The 18,815-nt window shown below is 44.3% G+C and overlaps 1 pseudogene; it reads left to right on the forward strand.

Annotated features, from left to right (window-relative positions):
- The first annotated feature begins 4,335 nt into the window (after positions 1-4,335).
- LOC116457052 (tripartite motif-containing protein 51-like) lies at positions 4,336-5,572 on the forward strand (annotated as a pseudogene).
- The last annotated feature ends 13,243 nt before the right edge of the window (positions 5,573-18,815 follow it).

Below are 18,815 nucleotides of genomic sequence, written 5' to 3' on the forward strand. Positions count from 1 at the left end.
AGAAGCATGTGATCTTTGTTAGACCATTTATCAGTGGTTCTGCTTTTTGCTCTTTGAAGCATGTGATCTTTGTACCTACTGTTCTTATACCCCCCCCACACACTCCCCTTTTGAAATAATAAAAGCTTGCTGGTCTGAGACTCAGGCAGGCATCACAGTACTACCAATATGTGATGTTACCCCAGCGACCCAGCTGTAAAATTCCTCTTTGTACTGTATTTCTCAGCTGGACGACACTTATGTAAAATAGAACCTACATTGAAATATTGGGGGCAGGTTCTCCCATTAGGTATCTGTGATACTGAAGTCAAGGAATTCAGAGTGTGCTGGGACGCAACAGAAACCTCAGATGATGATGATGACAGATCCCCAGGGAAAGGTCATGGCCAGGATTTTCCTGTTCCTAGAAAAAACACAGGAAACACCTCCTTCCAGAGATGGGTGCCACACTATGCCACTGACGATGCCTGGACTAGAAGCTCCAAGACATGCCTCCTTCTCTGGGGATGGCTTTGTTCCAGTGGAAGTTATTTCAGCCTATTTCATGCCACTTCTCCATGGGGAAACTGCATTCAAAGGCTTCATCAAGGAATAAAAACGCCAGCCAGGCAGGTCAATTAATAGCAGCTCTAGAGGCCACCCTAGCTACAGAACTTCTTGTGGGTTGGTCAAAGCTTCTACTGCAACAGCCCTACAATTTCACCTCCCCCTCCCAACCATGCTTTTTCTTCCTTTCCCATGCAGTTCCCAAGCCCACTCACCAGTAAATCTAATGCCTGTGTCAGTCTGCATCTCTGAAACATACACTAAGACACTTAGCGTTTCATAAACCTATTTAATCCGAGTTACAAGTGACACAGGAAATCAAAGATCCTTGATCCTAGAATATGAGAACTAGTGTAAGTCCTAAGTTCACCAGGATGAACTAATGATTCAATTATTGGCAGCTAGAGATGATTCAGCTGATAAACACTAAACTGAGGAAGTTCCAGGGACTACACATAGCCTTCCCTATGAGACGCCCTGTGTCATCCTGTGAGTTTCTTTATACATTGAATGATTTATGTCCTTTAAGCCAGTGCAGTTAATCTAGAACATGTTATAAAATGAGTTCTTTATTATTGTCATCCTGGGTCCTAGGTACTTTTGTTTCAAGAGGGAATGATAAATTTCCATGTTGGCCTCAAGCAAAGGCTTCGTAATGTGGCCAGCACAAAGGATTGACCTCAAGCAACTAAGGCCTCATAGGCTGGGACTATTTTGAGAAGACATGTCAAAGCAGGAGTGGACAGCTAAGCCTTGGTGGCCAGCTGCCTCCATGTCCCAAGGACTGAGGACACTGGGGGATGGAACAGAAAGTTTTCCAGACATGGCATCCTTTTCTCCAACCCTGGCAGAAGACTGAAAGAGCCACTCAAATGATGCTGGTGACAGAGAACCATCCACCACTTTCTTTGGTCATATGACCATGGCATTAAGGCTGCTTGGAATGTTTTTAACACTGCTAAACCTGTGGGACTGAGGTCTCCATCTCCTGTTCTTTGGTAAGCTTGTGTCATCCATGACATGAAAACCTCACCTTTGCCTCAATTCATGCTTGCCATCCAACTCAGAATTGACCTCAACAAGAAACTTCATGCGATTTCATATGCTCCTTTACCAGATTACTAGAGAATTTCAAGGAAACAGGAAGCAAGGAGTTACGAAGCACCGCCACCTCCCCACCAACCCCTGGCCCCAGCCCAGAAATTTATAGGAGAAAGGTCAACAGTATGATCTCGCATCTCACAGATGCTCTCTGCACCGACCCCACAAGTCACTACATGAGGCTCTCCGTTCTATTTTGCTTCAGGTTAACTCATTCCCGTGCAGCCTGTGGACGCATGGGAATGAAGTGATGTTAAAGCTCTGATGTAAGGGATGCCAGCATTTGTAGACTCCACTGCAAGCACCAAGAGCTCATTGCTCTCCTGCAAAAAAGTTCTAGTTTCTACAGATGACTTCGGATATTCTGAAGAGTTGAAGTCAAACTGCAGTTGTGATAGGGTGCCTTCTGATATCTACAGAAGACTCAAAATATAGCTTTCTACATGGAGATTTCAGGTTCTAGCTCAAGTTAATGTAAAGCAGATCCACTTAAACAAGGATATATTCTTCAACTGCACCAAGTCAGTTGTGGCAGGCATTGGTGTGTCCCCTAAGATCAGCTTCCCAAAAATTGTTGGACCATGGTAACAATGTCAGATTACAGAGATTTAAGGAAGTTGGACATTCACCACGACAGTTTCATTGGCATTTCCCACTGACCTATATCTTCTAATACCTAAAATACATGGGATACGCTTCAAAGTGAAAACACAGACAGAATCACCTGCTGTGAGCTCTGTCACTGAGAAAAATGCAGAATACATTCAAGTATCTTATATTATACAAGGTCCCTTGGGCGACATTCAGATTCTGCTCTTAACAGAAGTTCCTGAAGATTTGGGGTTGAGTAGAGCGTAATGGCTAGAGAAAATGGGGTCCTTAGTGACCACCAGAAATATTTCTACACAAATGGCCATCTTCCCCATTATAAGAATCCTCTCAGGCTCTTTGTGGCAGAAGACAGGAGCATTTGGACACTATAACCAGGTTGAACAATGTTTTCTACTTCTAGATGCCTAAGTTGTATACTTCATCTTAGACATGAGTAGGGAAGCAGCCTTCCCCTTTTCAAGTCTGCCTTGCACACATACCAATATGAGCTACAAAGCCACTGAAAAAAGTATCCAGACCTTTCCTGGCAATGAGTGTTCACACAAAGGAAATGTTAGAGTCATATGTTTCATGAAACAAAAGATCAACTGACAAGGTCTCTTCTCCATGTGAGCACACAAGCTGGGGTCTAACTCCCTCATCTTCAGGGTCTCAGCTTTCACAGCACCAATCCCATAGTAACTCCCCTATCATGTGTGACTCAACCCCAATGGTATTTATGAAGGATGTAGGCTTGAATTCAGTTAGAATGATATACTCCTCTAGCTACAAATAAGTCTCAACTCTCCAAGTTTAACACTCCCATCTACCCAGAGTTATGCCTGCCATCATCCCCCTGAAACTTCATGTTGTGTTCCTCATGTTGAAGACTGCCTTTAAACTTCAGAAGAGCTGGCACACCCAAAGGTTTCAAAACCTTGGGTGAAAGCAGAGATAAACATTTTGACATAAAAAGGTGGAGCATTCAAGGTCACTGTGGTCTAGGAAAAAGAGGAGACATTGCCAGGAAACAGAGTCATCAAGAGGCCTCACATGAGCAGAGGAAGATACCAAAGACAGCTCAGGGATTTTTGTTCTGGCCACTCCAGTGCTTGCCCAGCAGACACCTTGGTGCCCAGAGGACCCATCATATACACTACCACTGTCAGAGGAAGCTGAAGACTTCTGGACCCAGCCTCCTGGGGGCAATGGGGTATCACCTCCAAGTGCACTCTTATCAAATGACTGTCTCTTCAGCTCAGAATGGCTGGGCTCTACATCGAGTTCACTCAGATCAATCATGAGAACATTAGTCCCTGAAGCATTACAGGTCGTGAGAAATTAAAGCATCATTTTTAAATGGAGGAATTTATACAACTTTCTATATCAAGGGACAGGTCACAAAGGTTAAGGACACCAACAAACTAGAAGTCTATCCATGCCCTGCGAGTGTGACAAGCCCAGAAGTATCCCCTGGTCCTGACACTAGCCCACCATGGCAAGAACAGCTTCATGTCACAAGGCTCACCATGCACTATCACGACTCCTCAAAGATCGACAGCGGGGTCTATTTCCCAGTCTACATCCCTTATCTGTATTATTGTTCTTGGGGGCAAGTAGCTACCCAGACACCACTAACAGATAAGCCTAGACCTTTTTCCTGAAATAGGCACCTAACAGGAGGATTCTTGGGTTTCAAACACGGCCTAAGTCCAAGTAGTAAAGAGAACAGAAGACAATTCTCCAGAGCCCACAGAGTAGCTTTGCAACTGGCCTTGGAGACTTCCAAAAGCTACCAGTACTGCACTGTGAGACTCTCATTCCTGAGCTGCATCATCTTATTCGACAGCAAGTTTGGTGAGACCATAGATGTATTTCTGAGAGGTGGGTGTGGTCTTCAAAGATTCACATAAAAGGATGTAGAAGATACAAGCTCATATTTCTCCAGAGGAGGACAGCACTTAGAGTTAACTGCATTCAGGTGACCTCTGAAAGTCAACGCTGCAGGGAATGAGCTCCTGATCTTGGGGAGTACTTAAAAGAATTTTTTTTTTTGGAAGGATTACTGCAGGAAACATTCATAGAACCTTGGGAAACATGAATTCTCGAATCTTGCAAGCCTTCCAGAGGGAACTCACCTGTCCCATCTGCATGAACTACTTCATAGACCCAGTAACCATAGACTGTAGGCACAGCTTTTGCTGGCCCTGTTTCTACCTCAACTGGCAAGACATCGAGGTTCTTTGCTCAATGCTCTAAATGCAAGATGACAACATAGAAAAGAAACCTCAACACTAACATTTGTTTGAAGAATATGGCTTCCATTGCCAGAAAAGCCAGCCTCCAGCAATTCCTTAGCTCTGAGGAGCAAATATGTGGGACGCACAGAGAGACAAAGAAGATGTTCTGTGAAGTGGACAAGAGCCTGCTGTTTGCTGTGCTCCAACTCAGGAGCACCACAATCAGACACTGTCCCATTGAGTCGGCTGCTGAGGAACACCAGAATTATGTGAGTTTAAGTGTAGAAGCAATCAGAGCTGAATGTCAGAAGATGCGTGCATTTCCCCATGAAGAAGAGCAACATCACTTGGAGAGGCTGCGACAGGAGGGTGAGGACATGTTTCAGCAACTCAATGAAAGCAAAGCCAGAATGGAACATTCAAGGGAGCTTTTAAGAGAAATGTATGACGATCTGAAGCAAATGTACCATAAAGCGGATGTGGAGCTACTCCAGGCTTTTGGAGACATATTACACAGGTTTGAGTCCCTGCTGCTGCAAGTGTCTGAGCCTGTGAATCCAGAGCTCAGTGCAGGGCCCATCACTGGATGACTGGACAGGCTCAATGGGTTCAGAGCCTGAAAGAGCCAATAGTCATATCGTCCTGTACGGAGATTTGAGAAGCATGAATGTTGGATGTGCCCCTCAAGATGATCCCCATATCACTGCAAAATCTGAATGTTTTCCTGTATGGGGGACTCAGGCTTTCATATCTGGCAAATATTATTGGGAGGTTCACGTGGGGGACTCTTGGAATTGGGCTTTTGGTGTAACAATTATTGGAAAGAGAAGAGACAGAATGACAAGATAGATGGAGAGGAGGGACTCTTTCTTCTTGGATGTGTTAAGGAGGACACTCACTGCAGTCTCTTTACCACCTCCTGACTTGTGGTGCAATATGTTCCAAGACCTACCAGCACAGTAGGATTATTCCTGGATTGTGAAGGTAGAACCATGAGCTTTGTTGATGTTGATCAAAGTTCCCTGATATACACCATCCCTAATTGCTCCTTCTCACCTCCTCTCAGGCCTATCTTTTGCTGTAGTCACTTCTGACCAGAGAAGAGTCAGAAATGTGTCTATATGCTCTGGGAACCTGTTTATCCCAGAAAGCCCTCTTTTTTGCACCTCATCAAACAGGACAAATAAGTTATATTTAATGTCTTTAGCTGCATTCTAATGTCATCAAAACTCATTTATAGGGTTTCTATTAAGTATGGTGAAAACACTAAAAAAAAAAAAGACTTAAGATGCAGAAGGAATTGAAAGTGTCGTGATTCTCTTTAGATCATTCTATGACCAGAAAACCTAACACTATTGCACCTAATATTCAAGCTTTATTGAAAAAATAAAGTTGCCAACATTCAATCATAAGACATTTGTCCAGTGATTTTAGTGATTCAGCCTTACCCACTGACAGGTTGGCCAAGGAAGGTCCCCTTCCCCATCCTGTCTCCCTTCACAAGTCTGAAGCATCTAATCCTGGCAAGTGGACCTCACATCCCTGTCCCCATCACTCCAGATCAGCCAGGACCCAGGTAGGACCCGTTGCTGCCCCCATCCCACCCTCTTGCCCCTGTGCTCTCTTTGGGACTTTGCAGGACCCTTAATGAACCCACAGCTAAGAACACATCTCTGCTGGCAGAAATCCAATGACCAGCTGCCCCAAACACCATAGGACCTCTTTTTCCCATCCAGCCCAGCCTACCTAGGACCTGTAATTAAGGGTTAAATATGAAATAGGCAGAAAAGTTCTGTATCTTCCCATAGAGCAAAATTCACAAAACTTCCATTAAAAATCCTTAACTTTCACCTCTAAATTGGTTTTTCTGCTAGTATTAGGGTTGCTTTAACTCAAGTATCAAGCAGCAGATCAGGTAAACTAAGGAGATACCAAGTCTTAGAAGACAGCATTAGAACAGCAAGTGACATTAACACAATCCACATTTCCACAACATCACACAGATTAGGGTAATATAACACAAGGACCTTAATTAGGGAGTTAAGGAAACCATTCTGTGGTATGGAGCAATTCATACCTTGCAGGGGTTAAGTCAACTATCTACCTCCATACTCATGGCAAACAGTTGCTCTTTAGAGAGCCTCACTCATCTGTCTGCTCTGTAAAGGGCAAGGGCTGTTGCTAAGAACATGCTGCCTGCATTCTGAACCTCCCAAGTGTCATACAATCCTACAGGTACTTTTGTGAACTTGATCTCCATTCCTATCTGCCACAGTCTGAGTAGGGACAGGTGTGAATGGAGCTTCAGTGATTTCTGTGGCAGTCAACTTTAGGATAAGGGACAAAAATTTAAGCAAGAGTTGAAGACTGGAGTCTGCCACAGCTTCTGGGCATGAATGTAAGTGACTTGGTACCTTGAAGATCTTGTTGTATACCAGGGTATAATCAACACACCTGCAGATCATATTATTGGGGCAATGCAAGTATCAGGTAACATCAAAGATCATAGAAGTCAGAAAAACATCCAGCGAGTTTTCCCCCTGAGATTATCTTTTTCAAGCACTATGATAAGACTTGCATACATTGAGTGGAGGTGGCTTACTGAACGTAGGCTCTGGAGTGTTTTCATTCCTAGGCTCTGCCTTTTCCCTCCATTACTGGCCTGAGCATTCTAAGTCATTCTAGCTATGAAGAACGTGTGAAGACTGGCAGAAGGACCTACTTCTGGCAAGACATTTCTCACAACTGGAGGCGGTGGATGGATATGGCATGTTCATGAGGCATCAGACCCAACAGGAAGTCCTGCTGCTGCCACCATTGTCAACTCTCCCTGCGGTTGCTCCTGGCATCTCACAGGCCTGGGCATTGGTTAAGGGCAAGCTAGTGGGTCACTCCTTGCCTGTTCATCTAGACAGCATCCTGGGCTAGGACACCAGTTCTAGAGAAACTTGGATTTCTATGTGAATGTTTTTGTACCAGTAAAAATACCCCTGCCCCCAAAGTATTGGGACAGCTGCTCCAAGGGCTCAAAACAGTCCTAGAATGGTCCAGTCCCTCTGAAGCACTTGTTACTTGGACTTGGGGTCAGAAGAATGCCAAGCACAGAAACCCTCACTGATCACTGGTTCAAACTGAGTAAATCAGTGGGCAGGGATCTTCTTTCATGTGCCTGTTCTGGAGTTTTAAGTATGTAAGGGATGTCATTCTATATTTGACTCCATTTTTGAAATTGGTTTTTAATCTTTTGGAGTCCCATGTCAGATGGGAGTCAACTATGAAGTATTTATTATGGCTTTCATGCAACATATGGTATATCTTGGTGAATACCACTTCTGACATTTAGTGCCATTCTGGAAAAATATATTCTGTCATTCATCCTCATTTAGGGTCCACTATCAGTTTTCTTTTTAATGGCAAAAAGTATACATTCAGTCTCTTAAGGTAACTCTCCTGATCTTTGCCCCAGTGTCATTGGCAGAGGTCTCAATTATGCTGACATTCCACAGGAGAGACTGCTGAGTCACTTATTGGTATCACATAAGTCAGACCTGGGCAACAGGAAAGTAGGAAGTACCCTGGAGAACACCTGTGTGCCAGAGACAGGGAGAAACTTATAAGCCCAGGGGCTTAGTGACATCACTGATATTTTTAGGTATCTAAGGAATGCAGGGACGTTACTTCCAAATTATAGGAGAATTTCTTGCATTTTCTCTCCTACCATGAAGTGTACTTTCAAAATAGGTAGGCTTTTTTTGGATTTCAGAGAAAGCATACGTCACACTTGACTACTCCAAACCATTTTTATAAGGCTCAAATAGCTACAAGTTCTGAGGAGGACTCCAAGCAAATGAGGGCTCCACAGCTGGTTTTGGTCTAAGCTGTTGCCTTGTCTCTCATGGGGTTATATCAATGGTAGGAGAGGATGTCACGGGTGCTCTCTAGAAGACTCCATAGCAAAAGGTATATTGCACACCCCTAATATACTAGCCTAAGTCTGCACCTTTTCCAGATTAGCCTTCTACTGGCTATCTCTAAGCATGTTACTAGGCCTTAAAAAGTGAGCTCCTGGCCATGAAACAGGTAACTGTTTATAACTGCTTAGTATGAGCTAGGTGCTGTGAGTCGCAACCAGGCAAAAGTTCCAGGAGGCACAGAAAGAGTGTTATAAAGTATTTGTACATAAAGGCCACATTTAAGTTAGAAAACCAGGTAGCTCAGATTCCCGCCATCCCCCACCTCACACTGGGCCCGTTGCTGTCTGGGACAGTGTAGGATACTCAACCCACAGCTAATGGCAGGTGGTTAGAATCCTGTCTGTAGAAACCAACTGTGCAACACCATCCTCTTTCCCATGCAGGCCTTCCTACGTTAGCAAAGACTTCTGGGACAAAGACAGTTCTGGCCTTAGTGTTTCTACTGTATGCCGTAAGAAAAACATCTGGGTTCTGGACAATACAGGGCATTTGAGAATACCTACAGAAACACTGACCAGCAAAGCTTCCCTTCTGACTATGAAGAAGCCAAGAGGCAAGGAGTGAACTCCAGAAGTCAAGGGGAAAAACATGGAAATCCCAGATTTAAACAAGTGTCAGTAGAAACTGAAGAGAGACAGCAGGCTTCTAACTCCCAAGCACAACTGCATTACCAGGAACATCAGTGAAGGGGACTAAGTCAGAACTGTCCCATGTGATGATTTTCTCTGCCAAGGGAATAGGGCAGAACGCAGCAACAGCCCAAAATCTAGGATACCAATTCCCCCATTACCCTTAAGACTGCCACCAGTTAACCTGTTTCACCAGGACATACTGCAGGCCCAGGTCCAACACCTGGAGCTGAGCAGAGGCCAGAAATTAGATGCGTAAGTGCCTGCTTGCCTTTACCCTAGCCAAATCAAGATGTATTCCCAGCACAGCTGAGTAGAACAGAATCCAGAAGTCATTACAAAGAGTCAGGTGGACAAGGCGTAAATGTCTGTAGGTTGATGGCCTCCTGGGCCTGAGTTGCAGCCAGAGCCCAGATGCCAGGCACAGTGCAGTCTCCACAGGAGGTCTGTGGAGTCAGGTGGTGTTGGGTGCCATGGGAGAAGCCTTCCTGCAGACACACGTGTTTAGGTTCAACTTTAGTTTCATGATGGACAAGCCTGGGTTCTAGAAAAATCAGGAAGAAAGATCGAGTGTCCTCTCGCTTCCTGCCTGCAATTTTCTACCTCTACACCTTGAAGAAAACATGTTTTCCCAAGTGAGTTGACAGGAACGAGATCTTAAAAAGCTTCCAGTGAAAATAGAACACCAGGACCAAGGGGACATGTGTGCTACTTAATGGCAGAAAGGCTCCATCAATTCTGTGGTGCCACTGACCACTCACTCAACTCTCATCTTCACACTTGCTTACAGGCCATGCACACCAGTGGGTTGTGTATGTTAGCCTGAAACCCCCAACCAGTGCCTGCTGCTTCATGGGTTCAGATACAGAGACTCATGTCTGAAAGTGGAAACATTTCAGTTACCATTAATACCAGTGAACCCAAGTACCTACCCTTTTAAAATAGAAATGACTTCCACAGCTCACAAGGAAGCACTTCCTCAGCTGAGCATTGTGAATGAGTTGAGTGAAGAAACTGGTTCACTCCTGTGCAAAATTCTCTCCCCTCAATACTACTTTAGGAACAGCTCCATTCTAATTTCAAATATCAGGTTCTTAAGTCAGAGGCTGTTCTCTCCCTCCCCAAAACACGTGTTTTAATGTTCAAATTTTCAAAGTTCTTAGTCCCCAAGACCTTTTATGGTTTGACTAGGATAGAAAACACAGGGTACTTTGTGTTATTTCCATTTAGAGCTGTTTTGTATATTTCTGCTGCTTAAAGTGTTAAAGGTTACTTCTCAAATATTGAGTTTAGAGTGTACATAAGATAATTCATCCAATGTGTTTAGGGAGCCATATTCATTGAAGTGCAAGGATCATTCTGTTTTGCATGATACATTTATGCTTTTAGTTGATGGTGTGGATCGGATTTAAAAAAACCTTAAGCGTGACCCACATGCAAAAAGTTGCACATAACCTCAGTTGGATCATTCACTTTTTGGTGCACCTCCTAGATTTATAGTCCTGCAAAGTCTTGGAAGCAATCTGTTTCACTCATGCTGTCTTAATGAGTTTCTAATAGTTTTGTTAGATTTGTTACTGATTTGATAAAGATAAAATAATGCATCAGGCGGATGGGAGTCAGAAGGTCTGTAAGACAGTTTTTGGAAAGAATCCTCAAACATGTTGAGGAAAGTTAAGAAGCAGGTGGTTTTCATGGTCTGTTGCTCACCCCTGCCCACCATTGGTTGTGGGTTTCCAGAATGTCACCGTATACTTTTTCCTTAAGAGATTGTCTACCTGTATTTAAGACATCAAATCAGTAATCAAGAATTTGTCTATATCAGGAGGATGTTCAGAAGGAATCCAGACAGTGAATTTAAGTGTTCACCCTAAACTGTCATGAGGTACCGAAGTTTATCATTGAGTTAAAGGCCTTATTGCAAAGTTCTGGAGTTAGTTGAAAGTATGTGTTGTGTGTTTAAATTCCATCAAGGTAAATGTCTACCAACCATAAGCTGTATCTGATTAAGCAGATTTCACAAAAAGGACCTTACCTTATGCTTTCAAGTCTTAGTGGGAAAACTTAGGCCAGTGTGGGAGAGTCCTGGGGAAGAAGCAAAGTTCATGGTGAGCAGGGGAGTGGTCCTGAGATGTGGCTAATCCAGAGAACCACTGCCTGCTTGATTTGATGGAATCACTCAGGACTTGGCAGTGCAGGTAGGGACTCCTACAGCTACAGTTTCCAAATGAAGAGTGGGACGCCAAGAGAAAGATCAGTGAAAATAGATTCTGAAAACAGAGGAGCCCCTTAACATTCCCCTTCAGGAAAACCAGCCCTCATCTTAATCTGCTTCCATCAATTTCACAAGGAGGGTAGAACCAAGTCCAGGGTCACCCAGAAGCCTCATTTCTAACTTTGTTGATCACGTGAGCTTCCCTTAGTGGGGATCTGTGGTCCTGGAATTGAACTCAGTCCCGCTGTGATGTCAAGGAAACCTCACCAGATGAGGGTGAGGACACTCAGGGAGAGTCTCATGGCCTGAATGTTTCTAAGAGGACAGGTCACATCTTCCTGAAATGGGTGTTATACTATGCCACTGACAACACCTAGACTAGAAGCTCAGACACTTGCCCTCTCTGCAGGTAGCCTTTGTCCCAACTCAAGTGTTTCAAGTTTATGTCCCATGTCTCTGGGAAAGCCACCTGCAGAGGATTCTGTGAGGAGTAGAGAAGCCCAGCCAGCCAGGTCAATTCACAGCTCTGGAAGACTACCCTACTTACAGAGCTCTTTGTGGGACTGGTCAAGTCTGCTGCTGCAAGAGGCTCACAGTGCAACTTCCCCTGCCCAGCCATGCTTTCTTCCCTTCTTTGCCATGTGATTCACAGGCCCACTCACCAGTACATCTAATGACCATATAGTGGTCCACCTGTCAGCCTGTTTGGGTGAATCCAAACTAAGACTCCACGAAAGCCTGGTTGTAATTTCAAGTTATAGATGACATAGGAGATAAGAGATCCTTTTTCCTAGATGAGTATGAAAACTACTATAAAATCCCCTGGTTTACGAGGACAAACTAAAATTATTGGCAACTAGAGAAAATTCAGCTGATACCACACTCAACAGTTCCAGAGATCACCTATAGCCTTCCCTGTGAGACACTCACTTTGTGCATTTCTTTATACATTGCACAATTCATGTCCTTTAAACTGATGCAGTAAATCTAAAGCATGTTACCAAATTTGACAGTTTCCACATTCATTGTTAGCCTACATCCTAAGTACTTTCGCTTAAAGGAGAACTGAGAAATTTCCATGTTGGCCTCAAGTAGTGGCTTCCTAACACTGTCAGCACAAAAGATTGACCTCAAGGGACAAAGGACCCATAGGTTGAGACTCCTGTGAAGACATATCTGGAAGCAGAAGTGGATGGCCGAGTCTCAGTAGCAGGTTTCCTTTATGTTCCAGGACCCAGGATACTTTGGTAGATGGAGCACAAAGCTTTCTGTAAATATGACATCCTTTTTCTAATCCTGGCAGATGACGGGAGGAGGGAAGGAAGAGAGCCATTACTCAAACTATGCTGGTGGAAACAACCATCCACAAACTTTGTATACACCCAACAATGGCACTAAGGCTGCTTGCAATGTTCCCAGCATCACTAAGCCTGTGGGACTGAGGTCTCCATCTCCTGTTCTTCGGTAAGCTTATGTCATTGTCCAGAATGACATGAAAACCTCACCTTCACCCCAATGCATGCTTGCCATCCAACTAAGAATTCACTTCCCAAGGACCTTCAGGCCATCTGTTTCATATGCTCCTTTACCAGGTTAAGAGAGAATATAAAGGAGACAGAAACCAAGGAGTCACGAAGCAGCCCCAGCTCAGTCTGCAGGAGAAAGGTCAACATCTTGTGATCTCAGATGCTCTGCACTGACCCCACAAGTCACTACATGAGACACTGTTCTATTTTGCCTCAGGTTACCTCGTTGTCCATAGAAAATCATATCCAGAGCTTTACCATCACAGGGATGCATTTGTAGGCTCCACTACAAGCATCAAGAGCTCATTGCTTTTCCCAAGAAAAGCAGCCCTGGTTCCTAAAGATGAGTCCAGATAAAGAATATTCTGAATTGCTGAAGTCAAAGTGCAGTTGTTAGGGTGCCTTCTGATACCTACAGAGGACCCAAATAGACCTTTGTACCTGGAGATTCCAGGTTCTAGCTCAAGTTAATAAAAAGCATATCCACTCAGTTAAACAAGGATTTTTCCACTGCACCAGATCACAGTCAATGGCAGGCATCCATGAGTCCCCTAAGATCTTCCCAAGAATTGGACTATGGTAACCATATTATTCCAGAGACTTAAGGAAACTGGACATCTGCCATGACTATCATCTTCCACTGATCGTTATTTTGATGCCTGAAGACATGCTTGAAAAGGCACAAAATGTACAGAACCAACATCTGCTCTGAGTTCTGTCACTGAGAAAATGCAGCTGTGCTTAGAACACATCCACGTCACTTATACATGGTCCTTTGGCCAACACCTCTGGTCTAACATGGCAGTAGAAATTCCTGAAGATCAGGTCAGGCAGAGCTGAATGGCTAGAGAAAATGGAGCACTTAGTCACCCACTAGAAAAACTATGCACAAGTGCACATCCCCTTCCCTAACACAGAAAGGTCCTCTCATCAGGCTCTTCAATATGGCAGGAAACAAGGATTTTTGGCATTACGACCAGGGTAATTGGTTTCCACTCCATAGGGTAGTCCAGATGCCTCCCTAAGGATGTACTTCATCTTACTCACGGGTAAGGCCAGAAGCCTTCAAAGTTGACCCCATACACCTGCTAACATTAATGACACAGTCATGGCAGTAAGTACCCAGAACCTTTTTGCAAGTGTGACTGTCCAAATGACCAATAATGTCCTTTGAGTCATACATTTTGTAAGATGAAAGGTCAACTGTCAGGTCTGTGTGAGCACACAGCCAGCTCATATTTGCCAGTACAGTCAGCTTTTATGTTGCAAGTGCCACTGACTATTCTGTATGTACCCCCACATAACTCTCCTGGTGTATGTAATGTATGTCTGCTTGAATTCAGTTGGAATGAGATGTACCTTCAACTATGAGGTGATCTCAGCTGCAAGTTTGACATTCCCATCCATTTGGAATTATTTACATTTAGGTCATTTCCTAAAACCTTAAGTTGGATTCCTCAAGCTAAAGGTTGCCTTTAAGCCTCTGAAGAACTGGGAAACTTGAGACTTGAAAGCATTCTTGAGTGAAAGAGTAAAGAACTAGAATAAGAGGTAATGTCGTTTACTATCCAAAGGTTATGGTTGTCTCAGAAGTTGAGGCAGATGTTGACATGGAACAGAGCCAACTAGAGGCCTCGCAGGAGAGGACACAAAGCAGAACACACTGTCATCCTGCCTGTGCCAATGCGTGCCCCAAGCAAACACCCATAGTCTCCCATACCTCCACTGTCAGAGCTGCCAACACTTGGAATGCAGCCACCTGGCAATGGGGTGTCACTTCCAAGTGTACTGCTACCATATTATAGGCTCTAGAACAAGCTCAGTCACGGAGCAGCAGTCACACATGAGCCTTGGTCCCTGAAGATCTGCCCATGGTGTGAGATTACAGTGCCAGTTATTTTTTATGAAGGGATTTGTACAACTTGTGTGAAGGGACAAGTCATGAAGGATTCTAAAAAAAACCCCACAGAATCCAAAAGTACTCTCTGCAAGTGTTGCAGAAGCCCAAAGTATCCATGGCAATGACACCAAAAGTCTCATGCTGCATTACTGCAGTACCTCGGAGCAGCTGAGTCATTTTCTCCTACATCTGTCCTGATCTATATTCTTGTTCTTGGGGTAAATAGCTCCTTGGACATCAAGGAGTCATCAGGAGACCTGGGCCTTCTTCCTCAACAAGGCTTTAAAAGATGCACTTGGTAGAGGGAACTGAAGAATAAAGGACTTAGAGCCAAGAAAATCTGTCATGATTCCCTTTTAAGGGATTCTATGATCAGAGAAAACCCTTCTGTGCTGCACCCAGTGTTTGAACTTTGTTTTGGTGATGAGACATTTATCCAATGATTTTTTTTGTTACTCAGGGCCTTGGGGCCCACTACTGACATGAGTTAGCCAATGGCTGTCTCTTCTTTTCTAGTTCTAGCAAAAGCCAGTGAAACCTCCAGTCCTACAAGTAGACCTCTCATCCCAGCCCCCACACCACTACAGATCAGCCAGGACCCAGATAGAATCCCATACTCAAGTACAGCCACCTCACACTGGCCCCAGTGCTGTTGGGGACACTGCAGGACACCTGATTGAGTCACAGCCCAGGAAACAACCCTGTTGGCAGGAATTTCTGATGACCAGCTGTCCTAGACTCCACAGGGCCCCATCCAGCACTGCCTATGCAGGATCTGTCATTAGGGTTAAATATCCAACAGACGTATTCTGTATCTTCCCCCTAAGTAAGAAGCAGTTCACAAGCCTTCCATAATAAGTCCTCACTTCCCTCTTTTCCTCAAGTCTTTCTGCTAGTATTAGAGTTCCCTTCAAATACCAAAGGTCAGGTGGACTAAAGAGAGAGCAAGTATTGGAGACAGCATCACACTTGACAAGTGACATTAATACCATCCATGTTGCCACAGATTTGCACAGATGCATGGAAGAACAATCAGGTTAGAATACAAGAAAATCAGAGCAGCTCAAAAAAAAAAAAGCACTCCATGGCCTGGACAAGTCATATCATGGAGGATTTCAAGTCAACTCTGTCTCCTCATGAAAAAGAGCTGCTCTTCAGAGACCCTTCACTAGCATGTCAGCTCTGTAAAGGGTGAGGGCTATTGCTTAATCAAAAAACATGCCTGCATCCTGAACCTCCCAAGTATAACCCAGTCTTCCTCCAGAACCTTTGTGAATTTGATCTTTGTTCTATCTGCCACAGTCTGAGGAGGAAAAGTGTGTGCAGTATTAGGGATTTTGTGACATTTACCTCCTTCACGATCAAGGGACAAGTTTAAACAAGAGTTGAAGGCTGGAATCTGGCATAGCTGGGCACGTGAGAGTAAGTGATTACACAATGGTATGCAGCAAACTCTTCCATGTCAATTTTATCAATATTCCTGCAGATCATATGGGGCAGTTCTAATCAGGCAACATTTAAGATCAGGTAGGTAAACTAATCTGAAGCCAAATTTCAAATACTGAAAAAGAGGTTTGGGTACACAGAGTAGAGGCAGCTCACTGAAGGTAAACTTCAGTCTTCCAATACCCAGGCTCTACTACTCATCCACCCCCCACCCCAACTACTGGCTTGAGATTTTGTAAGTCACCTTACAAAAACATGAAAATTTGCAGAAATTCACAACTTGATGTGGTAGATGAATGTGGCATGTTCAGGAGGCAGCACAGCCCACAGACATCCAAGCCCTTCACCCATAGACACCCAACGGGAGAAATGCCAAGACACACTTGGGGGTTCCTTGAGGAACCTAGTTTGCTGTTCAACTGTGAGATGTCTCTTCCCAGGAGCAGCATGACATGTCTAGACATTTTTGTCAACTCAGGTGGTGCTAAAGGCATCTAATAAAACAAGTAATCATGCTGCTAAACATTTTACATTGAGACAGGATAGCCACCCACAATGAAGTATCCAGAAAAAAAAAAACTCAGTACAAAACTAAGAACTCTGACCTGGTTAGCAGCATTGACACCAGTTCTGTATGTAATATGAAGCCTTTGGAGGCTTCTGTGAACACAAGTAAATGCTCAAGATTCTTCTGGCTGAAGCATAAAGCCTCACCGTAGCTGCTGGAACTCCTCGCCCAGAGCTGAGAAGTGAGCCACCTTCCACCTGTTCCCTCAGTCTCCTAAAACACTGCCCTTTGCCATCCACTGTTGCCTACAAGGGTCTGTATAGAGACATGAAGGTAAGTGAGTTTGGTGTTACTAATTCCCGACTGGGGACACTAACACAGTGATCACTTGGTAACATCTTGCTAACTATGGTTGGGAGACCAATCTGACCCCTCTCTTTTGACTTGGGGCCACACCTGATGTGTTGGGTGCTGGAATGAAACCCAGGAGCCAAAAGTAGTACGACTTGGGTGAGGAATGTTCTCCATAGTCAAGGGCAGTCCACGTGTGTCCCCTGAGGATGTACTTCACCTTAGTCATGGGCTGGGGTACAGCCTTCTATCTTAAGTCTAACTTGCACACAAGCCAATAAGAACCACACAGCCATTGTAGAAAGTACCAAGGGCTTTGCTGACAGAGTGTGCACACAAATGGAAGTGATGTCCCCGAGTCATACAACACTCACATGAAATATAGAAGCCTCACGGGAGCCTAAGATACAGAGTAGTTCAGGCACTACTGCCCTGGCCTCCCCATGCTTGCCTCAGACACTCTAGCCCAGAAGCTCCCATATCACACTTCTACTCAGTGAAGGATGAGGATACCTGAGACCCAGCCACCTGATGGGGTGTCACCTCCAAGCACACTGCTACCATATGTTTGGCTCTGTACCTAAAAACAGCTGGGTTCTAGATCCAGCTCACTCAGCAGAGGTCAGATGGGAGTCAGTCTCTGAAGGACCTCAAGTGCCATGAGATTATTAGTGTTTTCATGGAGGAATTCATATTACTTTCTACATTAGGAACAGGAGACAAGGAAACCAAAGCAGTCAATACTGTATTCATTCCCTGCAAGTGTTGCACAAGTCCAGAAGTAACCCTGCTCCTGAGTGACAGACACTAAGCAGCTGCAGCAGTTGAACCTTCCACCCACTGGGCTCCTGGCTGCATTGCCAGACTCTCTTAAACAGGTTCAGAGACATGTGTTTCTCACCTGGGTCCTTTGTCTAGATTCTTGGGCTTAAGTAGCTACCTCACCACCACCAAGTGGGAGACCTGGGACTTCTCCCCCAAAGGAGGCACCCCTAACTTAAACATGCTAACATTTAACTCATAGGCAAAGATGGCTAACTAGTATGAGGAATTGAAAACACTAAAGGGTTTGGAGGATGAGAATTGTTATGACTTTCTATAAACCATTTTATGACCAAGAAAAAAGCCTTCTCCTGGGCTGCACTTATATTAAAATATCATTTGAACAATTTTCCATGATGTTGCTGAGATCCATTTTGGTCAAGAAACATTTATACAATGAGTTGCTTGTTATAGCCTGATCCATCACCGACGTATCAGAAGGCAGCGGAGGGCCATCTCTACCATCTTGGCTCTGCAAAAAGCCTGCCAAGAGCCTACTCCCGTGAGTAGACCATGTACTATCACTGCAGATCTAACAGCATTCTGGGCTGAGACATCTTGCCTAGCCACACCAACCTCACAGCCACTGTGCTGTCTGGGACACTGCAAAATACACTAACCCAGACCCAATGGCAGGTTTCTCTAGACAGGACTCCAACCACCAGCTGTACAACACTGCCATCCTCTTTTCCATGAAAGCCTTCCTGCATGAGCAAAGACTTCAAAGACAAATACAGGTCTCATTGGGGTTTCTACCTCAGGTCATAAGAAAAGCACCTGGATGGTGGACAATACCTGGAGATTTAAGTAGAATGCCTAAAGAAACACCAACCAACAATTAGGAGGTAGAGAAAGACTTTCTTGTTCAAGCTCTACTTTTGAGTATAGAGAAGGCAGGAGACAAGTGGAACTCCAGAGACAGAATAAGCAAATCCCAAATTCAAACAAGTGTAAGTAAAAACCAAA

Source organism: Hylobates moloch, unplaced genomic scaffold (genome assembly GCF_009828535.3).
Source record: "Hylobates moloch isolate HMO894 unplaced genomic scaffold, HMol_V3 SCAFFOLD_17, whole genome shotgun sequence".
Classification (NCBI taxonomy): domain Eukaryota; kingdom Metazoa; phylum Chordata; class Mammalia; order Primates; family Hylobatidae; genus Hylobates; species Hylobates moloch.